Here is a 17,692-nt window from a genome sequence, read left to right on the forward strand (position 1 = left end):
GAAAAATTGAGGTCTGTAACTTGTTGAATTGGTAGAGCTCCATAAAAAGAACTATAATACCAATTGTCTCAGAAAAGTAAAAAAATCAAGATAGACCAATTATGTGATGCACCCGACGAATTGACTTATCCAACTTTTATTTTATTTTAAGAAGGAGTCTGGCATAAATAGTGGCGTACCGAAGGGTGGGGGGGGGCAGCTCTTCTGTGAGAGGTCGTGGGAGGGGATGGGGGAGAAAGAGGTGGAGGAGGGGACATGAGGAATGAGGTGGGGGGGGGGGGCTGGAGGAAGAGAGAAAGAGGAAGAAATGAAAATAAATAAATAAATAGAAATAAATAAATCAATAGAAAGGTAAGGAAAATGATAGGAATGAGAGGGGACAAAAAGTAAGAAGGATGGAGAAGGGAGAAGGGAAGGGAGAAAAGAAGAGGGAGTGATACTTTAGCAAGGAAATGAGAAGTACAGAGAAAGGAAAAGAAAGGAATGACAAATAAATATAGGTCTTATAATAAATATTATAGAAACTAAACACCCCCCCCCACATAGACCTAACACTAACAGTGCTATAGTAGGCAGCCATTCGATGATATCAATGCCTTTATGCGTTACGTAATTAAAACGCCCAGTCAGATGTATTTTACACCTGCCAAGCACAAGTCACCCAATTTCGAAAATTTCAAAATATTGATTGGCAACATTTTTCAATATGTCAGCGCTCAAATCGGACACAATAGAACAATAGACCATTCAGTGCGTTGATTCAGATGACCTTAAGAATGTTTGCTGCCTGAGGGTGGTCATAAACAGTTCATGACAATCCAAATGTCTATTCGCCTACAAATTGGTTACATAACTCCCTGGTAACTGGATCACGCACCTTTGGCATTGGTACTACATGCCATAGACTTTGTGTTGCCATCATTTCCATCGTAGTGCAGAACTCAAAAGCGTGATCCAGTTGACATAGTGATAATCGGATTACACGTAACTGATAATTTTGATATGACCATGCTGGTTTTAATGCTTAATTGTAATTACGTTTAATGACACGACTTTGAACATCCTGATAATCCAACCATTATAATTAGTCGACCTCAGATAACCTTTAACAATTTGGCGCAGAATTGTCGGATGATTTGACCTGACCTTCACATTTTCGCGCTTTATACATTCATCATGTCCATAACAATTTAACTCTTACAACTTCCTGTCAACTCTCTAATTCATAACTCTAAACTGTTGTCTGTTTGCTTTTTTTTTTTTGTCTTTTAGTACACAACAGTCAGTTTTTTTAATCAAGTGGCTAAAACTGAAACAAGAAGTTCACGGATTAGGTGTGGGTCTATAGTAATATGTTCTAACTTTACATATCTAATCTACTATGCACTGATCATACAATAAATTAGTGATTTGAGGCATACTGATACCAACGTCCTGACTCTGGACTCTGGATAACACGCCAGCAAGGAACTCGTTGAAATACAAGCTTTTACAATCAATACCACTCTCATATAGGCCTATTCAATTACCATGCAGATATAGCCTTGACCCAATAATTTGCTTATCTTAAAGATAAGCAAACATTACTGGGTGGACAGAGTAGATAACAGGAACAATTTTTTTGAGTCGGCAGTGTTCAAAAGTAGAATTCAATGTCATTTGCCAAATACTATAGATCCTAAAAACTTTAATTGTGAATGGATGTTCATCGTTGACAACAAAAAATGTATGTTTAATATATTAATTATTTCATTTATAGCAATTTTATTAGTTTTCATCCATAAATAATCACAGAATATTATCTGTTTACAAAATAAGTGTTTATGTTCAGATTCCAAATTAGTCATGTTATCCGTATAGCTATTAAGATGCCAAATCCAGACATTGCTCATATTGACTTTGTTATAGTCAAAAACAGATACTTTGTCTAGTAGTCCCTGGCAACCCAGTCTGCATATGGCAGAAATCGGCTGTGAAAGAGCCTACGTCCACGTAGATAACTTTCTTATAATAAAATGCGCTTTTGAGTATAATAAAGAAAGTCATCCATATGCAAAATGAAGGAAATACCTATTGCTAACTTGGTAAAATGCATACATGTAGCCCAATATCGTAGATCATAGCACCCAGTTTGGGTTTGTGGTTTTGAAATATTGCAATAAAACATTAGTTCTTTCAAATATGAAACGCTAAACCCCAAATCTAGAACAAACAATCATTATATTCATGATATTTGGAAAGATATAGCAAACTTTCCATGATAGAGTTAATCCGCCGATATCCTATTCTATTACCAACACAAAAGTGGTATATTTGAGTGGTGTGGAGGTATCATATTAACTACTGCGTTGCAGTGTTATTGCTTGGGTAAAAACCAATAAGTGGCATACCATTGACAAGCTTGGACTTTAAGCTTTGAGAAAAACATGATTAATATTTAATTTTGTAAATGTTATGCAAATTAGCTCATGAATAATTAATGAGCTCATAGCCAAATATGAAGAAACATGTTTAATTTTGATTTACATTTTTGAAGTGTATGAGTACATCAATGTGGCATTTTTATGCAGTTTTAAATACACTGCCGTGTTTCTACATATAAATAAAAGAAATCCGAATTACTTTGGACTATATTTTAAAAGTTTATGGACATTTTGGGGCTATTTTTAGGGCAAAATGTGGCCTAAAAATGGTTAAAATATGCAGGTTTCCAACATTTTAAACCATTTTATGATGTGTTAAGGGTAGTTATATTAGGAAAAAAAGCATTTTGTTGATAGAGAAGTGATAAATTATCAAAACTGTTCCAAAGATAAGACCTTATTTGTGTAAATATTTTTTTTACATGCATATTAAGCCATTTCGAAATTGATAGGGGGTAATAGAATAGGGTTAACAGCGCACGGAATTGCCGATCTTCATCACTGAATTACACTCAAACCGACCGACACACGCAATGTCAATCCTTGTTTAGGTTCAAATGTCTAGCCTATTCCTCGCTTAGAGTGTTTTTCTAATGTCTCTTCTTATTTAAGGGCAAATTTAGTAACGCGGATGCTTGCAACTTTTATACATGAGTGACACCCCCCCGATGTGAAGGCGATTAGCCTATTCGCTGTCGTAGTGCACGTTAGAATATGACCGTTGCCAGGTCAACTGGATCACGCTTTCCTTGTTACGAACCACTGATCGAAATGATCACAACACAAAGCCTATGGCATATCAAAATTCGGAACAGGTGCTTGAGCCCAGGCTTGGAGCAGTAACCAATGGTTACTAACCAGTCCGGTCCAACTGCCTGATCAGGAAGTACTGCCGAATCAGGCAGCATGTTGCCGAGTTAGGCAACACAAGCTTTGGTAACCCTTCCGAATTCGACAGACTAAGGACTAAATTGTTCATGGTGATTTTATAAAAGATCGGGGGAAATTTTACTTTGACACACATGAGCTACATGTAAGTTGACAATTTTTCACCGGGCGAAAAAAAATTCCAAATTCCACCGGGAGAAAAATAATTTAAATAACAAAACAATTTCTAACGGTTTTTAAAAAAATTGATTTAAATATGCAAATTAACTTTATTAAAATTGATGAAAAATTACTACTAATTGTACATTCATTGATAATTTTATATATTTTACCTACTTCTTTACTCTAAACCAAGAAATAACGGAAAATTAAAAGATGCTCTATTTGAAATAGAGCATTGCATTGTGGGATACCATACTGCCTGACTCGGCAACATACTGCCTGATTCGGCAGTACTTCCTGATCAGGCAGTCGGACCGGACTGCTAACGTGCACTACGACAGCGAATTCCTCTTATCTTAGGCTGCGTTCACATAGAAGTATACTATTCGGGTATACGGTGCACGTTTTACAGGTGCACGCGTATATAGTTCAATCGAGCTAGGCAATTTCATAGTACCGGGTCACATAAGGCTACGATCGCATAGAAGTATAATATTCGGGTATACGATGCACGTTTTGCAGGTGCACGCGTATAGATTAAATCGAGCAAGGTAATTTCATAGTACCGGGTCACATAAGAGCTATTCGAAAAGGCCGTATACCTGCGTATAGTATAGTATAGTATAGTGGGAACAGTTCGTTAACCCCCCTACATTTGTACATTCATTAAATGACCTTTGACGATTTGGGTACAAAAAACTTGATTATTGAGCTTATTGAACTATGCCATTGTGATCCATAGTGAGAGTCTATCCAATAGAGGCCCTGCATGAAATTATCGATTGGTTCCACACAAGGATTTGAGCCGGTGTCCTTCACCGTAGTTATGGCGGAGTGCAGTCCATTCAATCAAATGTTGTCATCAACCTATTTGATCGTAGTACAGGGTTATGTGTGTGAGACGAACTGTCACGGTAGATTGCAATCATGATTTTGTTGAATGCATTTGAGTAGTCCGCCATATATACGGGGTGATACGTCACATGCAAGGCCTCTATAAACGTGACTCGTAGATGTTGGAGTGATACTGAGATACTCCACCAAAATAACGTTGACAGCGTAAATAAAGCAGCAAATTGAAACAACAACAAAAACACCTTTTCACTTCATAATTCATTTTCTAAGGTCAATTGAAAAGCAATAAATTTCATTTCAGAAGAAAACTATAAATGTCTGATGGTATATTGTTTTCAAACCCTGATGTTACACTTAGGTGTGAAATTAAGGCTGCGTTCACATAGAAGTATACTATTCGGGTATACGGTGCACGTTTTACAGGTGCACGCGTATATAGTTCAATCGAGCAAGGCAATTTCATAGTACCGGGTCACATAAGGCTACGATCGCATAGAAGTATACTATTCGGGTATACGATGCACGTTTTGTAGGTGCACGCGTATAGATTAAATCGAGCAAGGTAATTTCATAGTACCGGGTCACATAAGAGCTATTCGAAAAGGCCGTATACCTGCGTATAGTATAGTATAGTATAGTGGGAATCGCGCGTGTTCGATTTTAGTGCAGCGTATACCGTCCAAATTTTAAAAACCTAAACCATATGTGGGCAAATTCATTTTTTAAATAGATGCACTATCTAATTCTGCACATTATGACACCTCATTTAATGCAATGTGACCTCAAGAAGTAAAGTTACAAGCATTTGATAAGACGAAGAAAATGGGTAAACTGACATACTCGCTATTCGCTATACGAAATACGCTCATTTGATCAGGCTGAGTTCACATAGTATACTCCTATATGAACTCAGCCTGATCGAATGAGCGTATTTCGTATAGCGAATACCGTATACTTCTATGTGAACTCAGCCTTAGGCTTCTAGTGTAATATTTTTGATTTTCACAGGCTTCAATTTGCCCCGGGAGCTTTTTCGCCAATCGAAAGACATTTCACAACTTTCTAAAGCACATCATATAAGCTATATATATGTCATAGTTTTGTGAGAATTTCCGTTTTGATTGCACCATTTTTCAGTTCAGACTATCAATGTTGTCAAAATTAACTCGCGAATGTACCCATGGATGAATGATTTTGCAAGCCACAATAGAAATGTTGATTATTTATGCTTGTTATATTAGAAATGAAGTACAAGTGGGACATTTTGGCAGTGAAAAAGGTGAAATCAAAACGGATATTCTGACAAAACTATAATATATAGACCCACACGATGTGCCTTACAGAGGTGGGGAATATTTTTCTTAAACGAACTATATTAGTTTGACACGCAAATAAATTAGTTCTGAAAAGGCTCGCGGGTGAGCCCTGTAAAAATCTTACACTGAAAAAAACATGAAAATATATTCGGTTGAGAGCCCCCGAATAAGAATATATTGATGTTCTTTGCGTTACGTAATAGTATGACTATTCCTGTGTGGGAGAGTGCGTGAGTAACCTCACTTCAGGTTCGGTTTCTATCACGGCAACACGTTCTATTCTGTTGCGCAGTTGTTTTTCCCGCTGATTTACACTACAAAGGTTTTCCATAGTTGACTGTTTTTATGGCGATATCATCTGTATATTTCATTAAATGTGCAGCATTTCTGTATTTTGCAAGTACGCAAGGTGTACATCCACAGAGCTAGCGCTATATTTATAGTGGTTTTTCCTGAACATTGCGATGAGTTTCTTGGTTCATCATTGTAGGCCTACCCAGAAGCGGCTGGAAGAAGACGCTCCGATTTCACGTGATTAAGTTAAGTAGTTCGATATCCCTGTATTTTAAATTGGGATCATAGTATCGTAATTATTTTAATAGCAGTAATTACTGGTGTATCTGTATTATTTAAACCGTTATTATGAGCTATTATGGCTCCACAGTAGTTGGAGATCAGTTGTTATGGAGCAACTACTTGCATTCCTATGGTTAATTTAGGTTTATTTTCGATCAGATTTCAAGGAGTAGGTATATATCATTAGTTACAAAAATCTCAAGAAAATACAGGTTAACAAACACGATGCATGATGATCTGTACGTTAATCGACATAACAGGCGATTTGTAGTAACAAGAAAGTCAAGATAAGGCGAGAAGGGATAAGAAGTCGGTAATATTCCGTAATAATATAGGTTTGCCCGGCGCTGTTCGGGAAAAATTGCATGTACTATTCGCATTCACCACTGAGATGCCAGGTAGGTCTCACATCAGCATCAATAATGCATTTAAGAGTTCTGATTTTCATTCATGATTGTTGGTTTTTATCTTCCATACCAACGCTCTGCAGGGTCTATTGTTCTATTGTTCCCGATTAGAGCGCTGACATATTGGAAAATGTTGCCAATCAATATTCATGAGAGTGTACATTCAACGTCCAGTTTGCGAAATTGGTATACAAGACGACAGATAGCTGTTTGTACACAATGAAGAATGAGATGGTGGAATTAACAGCGTGATCTTTATCACCGAGTATTGATTACGAAGCTAAAGAAGCAGAGACGGAACAATGTTCCGGGGACTGAGCAAGTTAAGTGAATGATTATAATTTACATAATCACTGATGTGTTTTTGCATCAATCATTTTAGTCACTCTTGTAGAGATCAATAATTTATTAAATACGTTTTAAACTGGATTGATCAAATTCTAAGTGGAACCGGGAAGTGGAATCCAATATTAAGAGGTGAGTTAACCAAACAAATGATTGTTTTAGGACTTGGAAAAATATCACAGTAGTAGATTTTAGAAGTGTAGGCGGTAGTTTTTTATACCCGATCTGTTAGATATTGTTTTTATTATTTTGTGCTAGAATGCGATGAGTTTCAGAATCTAATTCGTGTTTTGATGAGTCAAACAATTTTTCAATAAGGATCGCATACCTTAGACCATGTTCCTAGTTTTTATAATAAAATTCCAAGTTTTGTTTGTTTGTTTGTTTGTTTGTTTAAACCTGAGACCATAATACCTGAGACCATAATATCCGCCCATCCAATCCCTTTAGGTATTATGGTCTCAGGTTTAAACGGTCGCTCTGTGTGGAGACACCCTTGGGTCCTTTAAGTTGGATTCTAGATTTAGGTATAGATGTGTTCTCTTTTGATCATGATGGTCATCATATTCAAATAAAGTAAAAATTGTTAGCATCACCAATAAGCTTAATTCCTACATTGATAGTCCATCCGATAAAAATTGGTTGTTCAGGGACTTTGATTTGCCCCTAGTGGTATTCGATACCAAATGGACTTAAATATGTCCCGGTGATTATACTAGAGTTACAGGAATCCTGGTAATTCAGGAAATGCAATATTTCATTGGAAATTATGTTTCAGCCTCGTAGAAGGGCCAATGCTAAATTTGTAAAACAAAGAAATAGGCAGAGGTGTATTCCTCGGATTTGTTAACAGCCCGGTGTTAACAGGTAAGCCACATTAGCTGGCATACAATGTACATAATGTATTGACACGAATTTAATGATAAATATTGCTGTCTTGTTTCTGGTGAGTAGATCTGTAAAGTTGTTGTTTTTTTACTATGCTGTCAGAAAGCAAGTTTTTCAAAACAGTTTGGAAGGGTGTTTGGTCATTGTATAAAGGCGGAAGTGTAAATGCTCTCGAGCAGCAGGTTTACCCAAACAGTTTGGACGAGTATTTTGTCATGGCATAATGGCAATAGTAATGCTGTCAGACAGCAAGTTTTCCTTCCAGCCAGTTTGGTAGGGTGTTTGGTAATGGCCTAATGGCAAAAGTAATGTTCTTAGGCAGCAGGTTTATCCACATAGTTTGGATGAGTGTTTTGCCGGGGTGTTTTGTCATGGTCTAATGGCAATAGTAATGATGTCGGACGGCAGATTTTCCCAAACAGTTTGGATCAGTGTTTTGTCATGGTTTTCGGCAAAATTATTGCTGTCAGACATGTCAGACAGCCGATGTTGTTATCCAATCACTATTGGATACCGAGATGAGCTCAATCAGTTGATGAGTTTTTAGTAATCACATTATATCTATGCTCTCAGACAGCAGATCGATATCAGAAAACAGAAATAACAGGTAGGCCTATGTGAAGTATAAGCGGTTTATACTGATTGTATGACTTCTGATCCTCGTTTTTGGGTTGGTTTTCAGCATAATTGTCAAAGAAGACACACAGTGCAATTTTACTGTAACCAAAATTCTTATAAAATAAATTAACAGTTGGGCTCTATGACCGGTGGTCACTTGATATGAGTTTATATAGTGGTGCAGACTATTAAGCCATTATATTAGTAGCACAGTGTCATTTAGGACTGGTTGTCATTTTGTAAAATAGATTTACACATTTTTGAATGATATTGTGATATAGTCCTATGCAACAATATTGTGCCTGGTTGTCCTTGGATAGTGCAATTAAGTCCGATATTTTGGCTCTTTTCTTTTTCTTTGGTAAGATATTTAATAATGGTTTAAACTGACAGAAAAGATATATTTTAATATGGCATTATTTTAGTGGCTAAATGCTATAATAGACAGATATGAATGGTTGTTATTTAGTATCATAAGATGCTAGTGGCTTATACTTTCATTTAAAGCAGATTGCGGTCATTTGGTAAGATATTAGTGGCCCAGTGCAGATATCCTGGCCATGACTTCTCAGTTACTATGGTAAGATATTGATCATAATAAAGGTAGGCCCTAACGGTAAACAGGATTGGCTCTTTGGCTGGTCGTTATTCGATATAGCAAGATATTGTAGTGGCAGAAAAGACGGGTAATATCTTCATATGAATGGCTGCCATCTACTAATGGTTGTGGCTTAGGCCTAGTGCCATGTAAGGCAGATGGAGTCTCGATCATTTGTTATTCTTGTCTGAGATTATTATAGTGTCGTAGTCCAGATAATATTAAGGTTATGACTTCAATTCTATTATGCTAAGATATTGATATCAATAATGGTGTGTTCACAATCAAGACGAGCTCTATATGGCTAATCGTCATCCAGTATGGCAAGGTAAGTTAGAGACATAGATCCTGTCATGTAGTCATGTTAGTGGCATCTAGTCCGAGATAAGGCAGGAGGCCGGTAGTCATACAGTATGACGGGTTATTATGACAATGTGCTTTATAAGGCAGGTATTGTGACCCACTTGTCATATAAATTCATTCAAGATGATATAATGGATCAATGCTATATAAGTCGTGTAATATGATTGGTTGTCATACAGTAGTCTATGTCAATGTTTTAGTGCCTAAGGGAGTTACGTTTTGCGCACAATAGCGTCAGAGAAAGGACTTTTTTAAAGGATTAAGGAGCAAAGATTGATATTCATTCAAAATTTCAAGCAGGTTGGTATATGGTTCGTCAAAATGTTAAGATCGGGTCATTATCCAGGATTGTCATTAATTGATATCTTAGAAGTTGTCATACTTTGCAATTAGAGCTACAACTGTTCGTTAATAGTGTACATTGCTAATATGTCGTTTTATTATTTCTTTTCAAGAATCTATATTTAATAGAAGTTCCCTTATGCAAACTTTTGGTTTGTCAGTTCTGAGCTCTTAGCATGGCATATGGTCCACATAAGGCAGAAGACTGGTCTTCATTCAGTATATGTGGTATTATGGCAAAGTGTCATATAGATAAGACAAGTATTAAGGCGCAGTGTCATATAGTTTGTCAAGATAATGTTGGTCATAGTGTCATATCAGGTAGTATGATTGATCGAGCTGAATTTCTTATTTCTGACGGTTAGTAACAATAATTTCAGTCATGACAATTCCGATCTGAAGATTTTGAAATTTGATTTTATTATCTTCATCACTCGGAGGATTAGGAGTTCTCATCCCAATAATTCATGAGTTGGGTTGTGTTTTTCTGCATGGTAAGGATTGTAGACTCAAAGTCGCAAAATTTGCATTTACGACATTATTAAGTTTCTCACAGATTTGTGTATTTTTTTGCAGATATGTATGTGCGGAAGACTTGCAGATGTTACTGTGAAGCATGGCGATTCGAGGATTGCAATATGGACATTTCTTAATTTAATAATAGGCCCATTCCATTTTCACAAATATGATTTGGGTTAATCTAAGTATTAATCAATGAGACTAACCAGATTGGCATTTTGGCTCATATGTAAAGTTTAGTAAAGAGTGACGACTCTGATGTGGTTCCAACTGTTGGAATGCACGGTGGATTTGACTTCCACGATTATGGTATTTTTTGCCAGCAGCCCTGACTTTGGACTTCATAGCATGGCACAGTGTGTGCTTCTCGTTTGGCAGCAATAAACCGACACCAAAATGCTATTTTTGTTGTGTGTATGTTGTGTGATGTATGGATAGTCATAGGGTTTAGCAAAGAAATGAAAATATATTCGGTTGAGAGCCCCCGAATAAGAGTGCACACCAGTAAATACAAGTCTCCTACACCCTGGGAGAAAAAAAATCAGTGTTTCAAACGAGGAAACGTGCAATACGACTGAATTCAATCCATTAGAAAAGGCTTAAAACCCAACTATTAGGCCCTGATTCATATTTAATCCTCATTTAGGCCTGGGAAATAGATTGTCTGTGAAAAATGAGCAGGATCTGACTTTTTATTACAATTTGGCTAAACTTTCAATGTGTTACATTTCAGAAACACCAAGCTATTTGTAAGGTGGCGTACGCTGTATGGGCTATAGGGTGATCTAGTCGGCATTTTTCTGGAAAAAAATGCTGGACTCCGTATATAATTTCTACAATAGATGACTTCATCTGACCTTTGACTTGCAGAAAGGGTAAGTTTTGAAGAACTGAGTCGCTCTGGAGTCAAGAAAATGACGTTTTCCTGGACCCTGTTTGTACAGAAAGTCAATGGGAGCTATTTACTGGTGTGCACCCATAAGAATATATTGATGTTCTTTGCGTTACGTAATAGTATGACTATTCCTGTGTGGGAGAGTGCGTGAGTAACCTCACTTCAGGTTCGGTTTCTATCACGGCAACACGTTCTATTCTGTTGCGCAGTTGAATTTAAGTAGTGTGTGTCAAGTTGCTTCTTCTCAGAAGCATGATTGTTTAGAATCATTAGTAAATATTTTTATTAAAGCCAGTTTTAGTCTCGGGTGGGATTTTGCTCGATTAAGATTGTTTATAGCGGGAAGGAAGGAATCAACACCACGTTGGCATGGGATAGCCTAGGCAGGAGCCAAGTACTATGCCCTCAGATTTTTCTTGTTCAACAAAAATAAAAATAAGAAATAAAAAATTGTGTTCAAGTTTTTTTGAGGTTGCGCAGCCCCGTGGTTATCACATCGATTCCTGTGGTAGGCTGCCCTATTGTATTAGCGTAGGCATGATATCCTAGTTCTGTATAGCATGGCACAGTGTGTGCTTCTCGTTTGGCAGCAATAAACCGACACCAAAATGCTATTTTTGTTGTGTGTATGTTGTGTGATGTATGGATAGTCATAGGGTTTAGCAAAGAAACCACAATTTCATGCCTAATTTGAACACACACATTTTTTATAACAAAAAATATATCCAAGCACTATGTTTTTAACTGGCATTACTGAAGAAAAAAATATTGCTTTATATTTGACCAAGAAAATGAATTTCACAGCAAAAAGGTCTATCTCTGAATTGTGCTGATTTTAGCATGTATCGATCGACTTTTAGCGCGACTCGTATGCATAACAAAATAAGCTGGTCAGTACCGTACTGAGTGTAAGACCAAAGAGCCTTTATAAACATAGAGTGGCAATATATTACATAATGCATTGTTCCTTTGTGCCGATTTTATTTACCAAGACGCTTTTGTTCGGGACAAAGGGCTTAAGCCATTAAATTGGTAACTGTCCTGACAGCGTAATAACGCTATAATAGGCAGGCTACTGTCAATATGTGATCAAACAAAAGTCACGTTAAAGCGCGTACACGAGCGAGAGGTACCCTTTGTTCCCATACAACCCAAGGGTGTGATTGGGTAGTCAAAAGCAGAGAAGCCACACATTATCCGTCGATGTACATTTCGTTATCACCCACCTGACTTTAGACGCTTCATTTAAATAAATTGAATGTTCTTGCTGATCGATTACACATCAGAATGTATTAAGGCCAGGTCACGTGTCTATAGTACTGTATGATGGAAACTTGTATGTAACATGTTTAAGCATAGGCCTATAAACGTTTTTTGTTCACAAATTTCTTTCTAATTTCATTTTAAGAAGAGTGATAAAGTGTAGGCCTATGAAAGAATAAGGATATGCAGAGAAAGGAAAAGAAAGGAATGATATATTAATGTAATAATTATTATTATACACTGAAAAACAGTGTTTATAAATTCAACACTTTTCTAAACACAATTTTACCTTCATTAAAACATCATGGGTCAAAGTTCTGAGCATTGGTCGATGGTGGTGTTCAATTTCTAAATATCTGACATCCATATTTTAAACACAACTTTTCTTAACGTATTCTTGTCGTCACTTTCTAAACACTGTTTTTGTAGTGAGTGTAGAGTAACAGCAAAAGGCAGCCATTCGATGATGTCAATGCCTTTATGCGTTACGTAATTAAAACAAACACCCAGTCAGATGCATTACACCTGCCAAACATAAGTCACCCAATTTTGAAATCTAGTAATTCTGTGCCCATTGGTGCGCCCCATTATAGCACCCATGCTGGCGGACATTTCTGATTATTGGTAGGTCACAGTAAGGCTTTGCACCCCAGCCTCTCGACTTGTAGTACCGCAGATTAGTTTGCGAAGCTCCCCTGGTATCCCGGGGATTCTAATGGACACATGTACTGAGTATACATTCGACCGAAACGGTTACTTTTATTTATGAATATTACTTCGTTATGCTAATTGAATTTTAATTTGCATACATTTAACTGAACACCAGTAAGAGCACCGTACTATCTTGTTGAGAACGCTTTGTGTACAAATCAATAAGGCATGTAGTCGAGCAAAACTGCAACTTTGGAATTTGCATCTTTCTTGGGGAAAATTTAGGGAAAATAGTTATTAAGAAATTCCGTAAGAAAATCCAACCATTGCCTGTCGCCATTATTTGTATAGTACCTCATATGTCACGTCATTAGTTTAAAACGGTTCTTAACTATAGTGTTAAAACTCAAAATATATAACACAATGTACGTAAATTCCAATAAACAAAATACTTACCAATTTCGTCAAAAATTCAAAATGTATATCAAAAACGCTCAGTATTCCAAGCAAAATGTGTCTTGCAGGCAATTGAAAAATACGTTAATGCCAATCTAACCAGAGCCTCTAGTAAGCCATCGTTGATAGGTTACTATGGTAACGAACCAATATTATAGAGTGTATGAAATAAACCATCCGGAACGGTATAACAATTGAAATGGCAGTCTGGAGGACAGTTCTAAGATAACTTAAGATGACAGAGGGACAGGTCTCTAGATCGATTCCACAACCATTCATACCTATCACACGTCATTGTATTATCATGCGAATTTTCCTGTGGTACCTTATTGAGGATGACTCTATTATGAGTGACGTATACCCTCTATAAATTAAGAGTGGTAGTGTAAGCGGTGTCGACAGACACACATTAGTTGCCTTTCCAAATGATCGATTCGATGCTAATAGATTAAAGACCCATTCAGTGATCTCAGCGAAATCGTAAAAAAAATGCTTATAAATTGGATAATATAAAGGATAATTCAATATTTAAATTGTCATTTGGTATTTTTGAAATGAAAAAATTTGCAAAAAAAAAAAAAAACCTGAAGAAAACAGTAGTATTGACAAAGTTGAAGCCCCATTCAAATACATGTAGCTAATCTATATACTGTATTATATGTATGTAAAGGTAGTAAAAGCAAAATAACCATGACAACCTGTTGCCATAGTTAGCCCTTTTTGTTTTTTATAAATTATATAGTACGTACGTTGTAGTAAACGTGGTTATTGATCCGAGTCGAAGCGAGCTTTATTCGACGTTTTCAATAACAGACTATTAATTACTAGTATACTGTAATTTCGGTACTAAATATAAACTATGTATTTCTGATAATTACAGCACTTATATTTCAACTTTTATTTTCTAAAAAACAACAACAAAAAACACAAAAAAAACACAAAAACACCAAAACAAGTGCAATAGAATATATGAACAAATGTCTGAATGGGGTTGCATGAGACTTGAAGTATTATTGGATTAATTTGTAGTGTATGTTTATTACTCGTGCATGTATATCATTGTTTAAATATTGAGATATTTTGAGAACAAAAAATTAACAAAATTACCCACTATTTTTCAAACATTTCAAAAACCAGTAGACTAATGCTATTGTTTTTGTTTTGTGTTGACATCTTGTTTGTAATATTGGCTAATTCATTTAAATCCACACTCCCCCTGTGGAAGATTTGGATAATATTTGCTACAGGGGGAGTATGGATATCAAATGGAATGAACACATTAGGCAGCTCCATTTGAATTTCATATTCAACCTTAATCTTCCCCTGGGGGATTGTGTTAATTCCTTTTGAAATGTATACTCCCATGTGGAAGATATTCCCAAAATCTTCCACAGGGTTAGTGTGGATTTTCAATAGAATAGCACATTCGATTGTAATATTTTAACTGAACTAACATTTCTCATTGTGGTCCCTCTTTTTGAGCAAAATACAGAAGGTGTTTTGCTCATAGGATTAGGCAATAATATAAATTATAACGTAAATGGAAGCTCCAATAATAACTTTAATTAACACGCATGAAACACGTTTATACATAGTACAATACCCCCACTGTTCCACGATCATATTGTTATGAATTCGGCAGAGTGACGAATCGAGAATTTTGAGCAAATTCAGTTTGTGTATGCTTATGGTTATGTTTCAGGTTATCTTTTATTTTCACCAAAAATTAATGATTAATCTTAATCCCCGACGTAGATATTGAAATCTTGATTTGGACGAATCACGCCTAAGTGCAAATACACGAATCGTATTACATAACTGTACAAATCAGGGTGACCTTATATTTTTGTATAGCTGGAAACCCCGAATTTTCTATATTAAATGTCCTATACTAATATATTTGATACCAACGTATAGCTGTAGGTATCTTCTATCCAGTGATACCAAAATAAGTACACATATTACCCACATGATATCGCTATGGCTTATAATGTGAGCGCCCCCAGTGAAATTGAAAAATCCCAAAAAATCATACGCTAAATATAGGCTAGTAATTTTAGGGGCTGTGCAATAATTATGAGCCCTGGGGGAGGGTAAATTTGTTGAGGGTAAGAAATTTTTGGCGAGCCGAAAGGGGGGGGGGTGCATTTTTTGGCCAGCCGAGAGGGGGAGGCAAGCGACTTTTGGCACGCATTCATGGGGCGCCTTAAATAAAACGCTCTAAAAAGGCTTAGGAAAACAGTACGGAAAAGCTTTTATATGCAAATTGTCCTGCTCGCTGCGGTCGCCACATATATTTAGACCATTTAAGGTTTGCAAATTGGGATCTGGCATGTGTAAAAAAAAGGGGGGGTGGCAAGCGATTTTTGGAGGGCCGTTTGGAAATCCCCCCGGGGTGGCTCAAAATTATCGCACATCACCTTATTTCTGCTTTAATTAAAATCCTCAAGTTTTTGCTCAATATTACAGGGATGACTATTTATAACTTATATACCAATATTTTCAAGCGTCGTTTACTCAGAAAAGCAATTTTGCGTATTCGGCGCACTGCCGTGTTCACAACGATATCATTCACACACCCATATGCACTAATTTTATGTAAAATAATACAGCATGCATGTATCATGTTGATTAACATGATGTTGCCGATATACGCGGAATACATCAGTAATTATTACTTGCAGAAATTTGTACTTTAAAAGCATAAGGCCAAAATAACTCAAAATAATGAAAAATCTTAATATAACGTAACAGGAAAGAAAGATATTTTGAAATAAATTCTCTAAAATAACATAGAATTTCAGGATAGTCTAATAAAACCCCGAATTTTAGGAAATATTCTAAAATAACACAAACGTTCTTATATAAAAAAAAAAGGAGGGGTGCCAATTTTCAGAAAACAGAACACATAAAATATAAAAATAGTAACTTGTTTTTTAAAGGTTGTACATTGGTAGTAAATTATAATATCACGGTTTCTGTCTGTACAATGAGTATAGGGAGTAAAAGTATCATACTTTTTGTCAGTATAATGGGTTACTAAAGTATGATACCATGGTTTCTATCTGTACATTGGGACTAAACCATGATACAGGGTGTCCCAAAAACAGAACCCTCATTGCGCCCTCCTCTTCTCCTATTTCTGGAAAGTTAATCAAATATATGTTGGTATGTAACGAAACCTTTATTCGTCAGCTTTAATAACCGAAATAACAATTTCAATCGGCTCGATCATGACCTTGGAAGATATGCTCTATTTAAAAATGTGTCCGTTTTTCACTCTGTCCACGGAGGAGGTTTGGCTACTTCAGAGATTGAAAAGAATTATACGTACCATGCATGCATAAATATCAAGCATTCCTCAATGATAACTTTGTAAAATAACGAATCTTATTTAATGAATGGGCTTTTCCGGTGGGCCTATGGATTGTGTTTAAGTGTCATTAACTTGTCGGCAAAATTGATGTGGGGTGGGACTTCTCTTGCTATACTTGCAATAACAATATTAAACTTATTTTTTTCTCGGTTATGTATGCCTTTTTGTTTTATTATGTTTTTTACTTTGTTGTTTCTTGCTTTCTTTTTATTTGCATTATGTCATTTTCTCTTTTTGAGATATAGGTAGCCTGAAAAGGGCTGTTTGGTATGTCCTAGGTTCTGAAGTGAGTTTACTGTGCTGCTTTGCACTCTACATGGTTGCCTCCTTGACGAATACAGGTTTTAGTCCTGGTCCTCATTGCATCAAATGCATTGCGTATACCATATGTATACCCTCTTTGTGCGCCGTATACTTGCGAATGCAGCAGTAACATTAACACGGTTGCGAAGAAGTTGGAGGCTAGCTGATGATCCTCGCTCATAGTAAATGCGTTCCAAAGCCTAATGCTAATATATATCCATGTCATTAACCGTGTGTTTTGCTTTAATGTTTGATTTCGCCAAACCTCGTCCGTGGACATACACCCTGTATCATACTTTTACTACACATACACATTGCACTAACAGCAACTATGATACACATTGTACAGACGATAAATCATAATATCATACTTAAACCCACCTTATTAACAGACAGAAAGCACGATATCATGCTTAAGTCGCAAAGGCACTATGCCACCGAATCGATA

At 36.4% G+C, this 17,692-nt stretch overlaps 1 protein-coding gene across 1 annotated transcript in view; it reads right to left on the reverse strand.

Annotated features, from left to right (window-relative positions):
* The window catches only part of LOC140163179 (cytidine monophosphate-N-acetylneuraminic acid hydroxylase-like), an 83,409-nt gene extending 69,541 nt beyond the window's left edge, over positions 1–13,868 (reverse strand). The window contains exon 1 of the mRNA XM_072186564.1: positions 13,566–13,868. The gene's annotated coding sequence lies outside the window, so the exon portion shown is untranslated. The remainder of the gene's footprint in view (positions 1–13,565) is intronic.
* Positions 13,869–17,692: the final 3,824 nt, after the last annotated feature.

This window comes from Amphiura filiformis, chromosome 10 (assembly GCF_039555335.1).
Source record: "Amphiura filiformis chromosome 10, Afil_fr2py, whole genome shotgun sequence".
Classification (NCBI taxonomy): domain Eukaryota; kingdom Metazoa; phylum Echinodermata; class Ophiuroidea; order Amphilepidida; family Amphiuridae; genus Amphiura; species Amphiura filiformis.